Source organism: Canis lupus, chromosome 1, assembly GCF_003254725.2.
Source record: "Canis lupus dingo isolate Sandy chromosome 1, ASM325472v2, whole genome shotgun sequence".
In the NCBI taxonomy this organism is placed as follows: Eukaryota; Metazoa; Chordata; class Mammalia; order Carnivora; family Canidae; genus Canis; species Canis lupus.
The window spans coordinates 54,259,887-54,265,575 of record NC_064243.1 but is presented as its reverse complement, the minus strand read 5'-3'; the positions used below and the strand labels follow the sequence as shown (position 1 = coordinate 54,265,575).

General features: G+C 41.2%; 1 non-coding gene across 1 annotated transcript; it reads right to left on the bottom strand.

Moving 5' to 3' along the window:
- Positions 1-217: 217 nt before the first annotated feature.
- On the bottom strand, positions 218-382 carry LOC112645668 (U1 spliceosomal RNA). The gene has a single exon (XR_003127180.1). It is a non-coding gene; the product is annotated as a U1 spliceosomal RNA (small nuclear RNA).
- Between the last annotated feature and the right edge of the window lie 5,307 nt (positions 383-5,689).

Sequence of the window (5,689 nt, the reverse complement as noted above, 5' to 3'; positions counted from 1 at the left end):
CCTCTAGGCCTATTTTGCAGAGAGTTTTTTTTTTATCATGAATGGATGTTGTTAAACGTGAATAATTTAGTAGGAACTGAGACATAAGTGAAAGCACTAGCATCTGGCAGATTTTGGTGGGTTTGGAAGATATCATTAATTATTTTCAGCAAATATTTTTCCAAGTGGCCATTGTTATATTAATAATTATACTTGAGGAAATTTCTTTTTATTTTTTCAGGGGAAAGCGCGAACACAGTCCCCCACTACCACAAATTATGCAGTCGAGTTTCTCACATTTGGGGAAATTGCAGGGGTCAGCACATCCGGAGTGCAATGGATAAACCTCGCCCTGGGAAAACCACCTTTGTGATCATGGTATCTCCCCTGCCAGGTTAAGTATTGAGGAAATTTATATCAAATAGATAATCAATAAAAAATATATATATTAGTAATGGAAAGTGATTATGATTAAATAGTTATTTCTGGTACTAGAAATCACTTAATGGTTTTCAAAATAATCAAAATTATATCAGAAGGGATGGATACTTACCACTTATATCAACATGGATGGAACTAGAGGGTATTATGGTGAGTGAAATAAGTCAACTGGAGAAAGAAAATTACCATATGGTTTAACTCATATGCAGAATATAAGAAATAGTGCAGAGGACCATAAGGGAAGGGAGGGAAAACTGAATGGGAAAAAAAGAGAAAGGGAGATAAACCATAAGAGACTCTTAACTCTGGGAAACAAACTGAGGGTTGAAGGAAGGGAGGTGAGTGGGGGGAGGGGGTAACTGGGTGGTGAGCATTAAGGGATCACATGATGTGATGAGCACTGGATATTATGCACAACTGATAAATCATTGAAAATTACATCTGAAATTAATGATGTATATATTGGTTAATTGTATGTATATATTGGTTAATTGAATTTAAATTTAAAAATTATATTTCATTTGCTACTTTGCATGCATACACTTTGCATAGTAAATATTGGTTTTGTGGGCTTTGTCTACAAAGCACCAACAATAACCAATTATTTGATAAAAATGGTGCTTTGTGTCAAAGTATCTGGTATACAACTTCCTATGAACTCGAACCAGGGGAGAGGACTATATTGTGAAGAACTGCATCATACCCAACACAGAGTAATCAAAATCAAATAAGATAATCCATTTTTGCATGCTCACATTATTATTTCCATTACTCATAGAACAGTACTTTTTGCTAGTCATAGTGGCATTAATCTACCTGTATTATTTTGCTCAAATGAGTGCATGAGATGTATGCATATGTATGTATTTGTGCATATGTGTGTATCTTTTAAAATCGTACTACAAAGAAAGATCAACTCTATAAATCATCATTTTTAAATTATTTTTTTAAAAAGATTTTATTTATTCATTCACAAGAGACACAGAGATAGAGGCAGAGACATAGGCAGAGGGGGAAGCAGGCTCCTTGCAGGGAGCCCGATGTGGGACTCCATCCTCAGATCCTGAGATCACTACATCTGAGCTGAAGGCAGATGCTCAACCACTGAGCCACTCAGGCATTACTATAAATCATCATTAATGCATCACTGAGGCACATGTAATGATGTCTCTTCTAAGTATGACTTAACTATCCAGTACTTCCTGCCATTTGGAACTTTGCTGATAACAATAACTAAGCCAAATGACCTTAAAGAACCAAAGTACACATCACAGAGTCCATGGACTACATAAACATAATTAGTGACGTATTGATAGAAATGTTACAGCAGCAAGCACTTATAGAGGATGTACCGCGGCCCACCTCTCAGTAATTTGTAGTATCAACAAACTTGGGTCTTGAGGAAACCACGGAAGTGAGGCACTGCTGTCTTCACACCATTCCACAGAGGAGGAAAACCAAGTGAAGACTGAGTGACTTGTTGAAGTCATGTAGTTTGTAAGAGGCACAGCTGGAACTGAACCCAGATAGGTGCCTCTAGACTCCAGCTCCTAAACACTACTTCATTTGACCTTTCAGCCTTTCAAATGACCCTGGTATAAAGGCATTCATGTAAACTCGGACATTTCCCCTGGTCATTACATACATTTTTTTTACACTCTTATTTTCTATCAGCTCTAAGCTGGTTAGAACCTGTGAATTCAAAATGGTCAGAGTGACAGTCTGAGAGCAAGCAAGCTGGCCTGATCCTGCCGCTGTCACCCCAGTAAATGCAGAGGAGTCCTTTGTGGTCCTGGAGACCCGGCTGCATATCAAGAAATGTTCCACTGTGTTTGAAATCCAGCAAGGTTCTGGACAGGGTCTGCCTGGGGCTGCATTCACACGCCCTCAGAAGCCTGAGATCATGTGGGAGCCGAGACTGTCGAGGAAACTGTGATGAGGACTCCAGTGCCACCCAGGCCCCCAGGAGCACCCCAGACATGTGCCCCATACAAAGGACTGAGCCCCTGATGGACCCACTGCAGGAGAGAATCTTGGGGTTTCATGTAAGATTCATTCCACCTGTGCCCCTGGGAACCTGCAAGAGCAGCCCTGACTTATGGGCCAGCAGAGCTGTGAGCCCCAAGGGCAGTACCCCTCCTTCTCATCTGACCCTGTGAGCCATCGGGGTTGACAGGACAGGAAGCAGGGCGAGGCCAGCGCCCTCAGGCCACCTGTAGTGGAGGGATGACGGACCCCACGTCCGTCACCAATGTGGAAGAACGGCCATGGTGGTGGGGACCTGGCCCACTGCAGAAAACCAGTGACCAGAGGGCGGTTGCTGAAGGCCAAGGCAGCCAGGGCTCTGGGGACCACATGGGGCAGACTCAGGGCTTGGTACCAAGTGGAGCGTGTGCCACGTGTGTGGACATGTCCTTGGCTGGCTCCCACTCCTCGCCCTGTCCCCTCTCTGGGCTGGCTAAGAAGGCTAACCGTTCTCTCTGTCAAGTGCAGGATTGGAAAGTATTATAGCATTATAATGATCCCCATGGAATTGCTGAACGGAGGCCACAGGAGTCAACTGAATGCAGAAAGCCAAATTATGCAAGTTTATTTATTTATTTTTAAAGATTTACTTATTTATTTTGGGGAGGAGAGGCAGAGAGAATCTCAAGCAGACTCCCCGCTAAGCATGGAGTTCAAGGTGAGGCTCGATCTCACGACCCTGAGGTCATGACCTGAGCTGATATCCAGAGTCCACCACTTAACTGATTTAGCCTCCCAGGCACCCCAAATTATGGAAGTTTAATGTATAATAAGCCTGGAAAAATAAACCAGTGAAGAGATGTGCTACAGAATAGGTGCCTTGCACTAACACTTCATACACTCCCCAGCTACAGGTGAGGCAAAGAGTGCACGATGGGCTCGTTCTTTCTTTTTTTTTCTTTTTTTCTTTTCTTTTTTTTCTTTCTTTCTTTTCCTTCCTTCCTTCCTTTCTTTCTTTCTTTCTTTCTTTCTTTCTTTCTTTCTTTCTTTCTTTCTTTCTCTTTCTTTCTTTCTTTCTTCTTTCTTTCCTTCCTTCAAGATTTTATTTATTTATTCATGAGAAACACACACAGAGAGAGGCAGAGACATAGACAGGGGGAGAAGCAGGCTCCCTGTGGGGAGCCTGATGTGGGACTCAATCCTGGGACCCTGGATAACGCTCTGAGCTGAAGGCAGATGCTCAAATGCTGAGCCACCCAGGGATCCCGGTAGGATGTTTCTTATTGAGCATTTGTTCATCTCAGTGATGGTGGAGAGGTTAATTTTTGCCTCTTGGGAATAAAGGATATAATCAGAGACACAGCACTTAGGTTTAAAACTTAGAAACTTTGTAACAAAAAAAAAAGAAAAGAAAGAAAACCTTTATATACAATGAAATAAAACTTCATAAGAAAGACAACGAAATCCAAAAATAATACATGTGGAAACATGATGAAAGTTTGCATCCAGAAAGCATATGGGTTGATATGAATGAATATATAACCAATACTTTACTAAACAAAGAATGAAAGAGTACTAACAGTTCCATATCAACAATCCCTTATGTTTACAGATTATAATAAGCTTTTTAGAAGTCATGTTTTATGTCCTCTTTCCAGATGGAACAGGGCAGAGTTAGAACGAATCAGGCAGGAGGGAACAGAAATAATGGATTTCTGCAGTAAAAACATTCAGCTGTACTAGTAAGTTTAAATTATAGCCACTTGAGTTATTACTATCTAGCTTATCAAAGGAGCCAAACTAAAAATTCCTGACATGGATAGGCTATGGGTGAGCCAAGTAAGCAGCTTCCCATTCTGGAGAGCAGGCTGGCCCTGGACAGCTGTGCACCTTCCCCACACTCTGGCTCATGATAACTCAAGGTACGCAGGAAATATTTTTAATGATGGTGTTATTAGCCTTTATATTAGTAATAACTTAATGTCTCACTATTGGTCAATGCCCATATCATAGAACATTATGCTTAGTTTTTCATATAATGCTGGTCTCCCGGTTGGACAGAAGTCTGAGGGTAGAAACTCAATCTTAACTATTTTTGTGTCATCAGCAGGACCTGGCACATAAACAATCAGTGAATATTTACTGAATGGAAGTTAGCTGAAGCTAGGTAGTTAATAGGATGTAATAATGTAACCTTAATAATTATAAAACTTGCATTACATAGAAAGGCACACACCATAGAATTACAAAACCAAAATAGTGAACTGCATGCACCAGCTCCAGGTGAGTAGAGTACAGCTGTCCACAGTTACCACGAGAGCCCGCCTGGAGTAGCAGCAGTCCGGCGAGCCTGGGTGGGCTCCCATGAGGTCCTGGGTTCGTTTCTGAACTGTGTCTCCCCTAGAAAAAGAAATCCCATTTTGCAAGTTTCTAGTAAATTGACCAGAATGCAGACCAGGTTTTGAATTAAAATATGTCCGATACATAATAGTTGAGTTAAGTAATGAAAGTAGAACCCAGCAGAGTGCCTGGTACTTGGTTGGTGCTCCCTTTAATTGTTTTTTTAGAAATACAAGAGACAAAAAGCTAGGTAAAGAGTTAATAATTTTGTCTTGCTGGTTTATTTTTATAGAATTGACTATAGTAATACACACTGAAAAGAAAAAGACATAGAAAGGAGCTGATGCATTTTTGAAAATCTCAAATGAAAAGTAGATGCAATGTTTTAAACATGATTTTTAAATCCTGTTACCTAGGCAACCTATCCAGCTTGCCTCATTCCCCTCAGCTTCTGGAAGGCTGAAGATTTACTTCTTAGATTTCTAGAGTAGAAAGGGGCCTATATATTGTTCTAAACTTACACATATGGTCTGAAGGAGAGTGACACACATATAATCACAGTTTTTTGTTTTTTGTTTTGGTAATACTGAACTTAATTGAGTGTTTAGGAGGTGGAATCCAACATGTGTTTGTACCCTCAGCACTAGCAGTTAGGATACAATGTAACAACAGCCAGCACTTATCTTTGCAGACCACCCAGGGGACAACACCATGGGGCATGCACCTGTTCAACTGTCCCTCACAGCTCCACCCGTAGGCTCTGGTGTTGCCCTTCCCTTCCACAGATGAGAAACATGAAATACATAGAGGTCACAGGACTTCCCAGAAACCTAACTAGAAAGCACTGGGGCTGGGAGTTGAGCTCTGGAAGTCTGGTGACAGGATCTCAGCCCAGTAAGGGGCAGAGGCATATTAGCTGGCATAATCTCTAAAATGTGAAAGGTATGAAAATAGAGATATATAT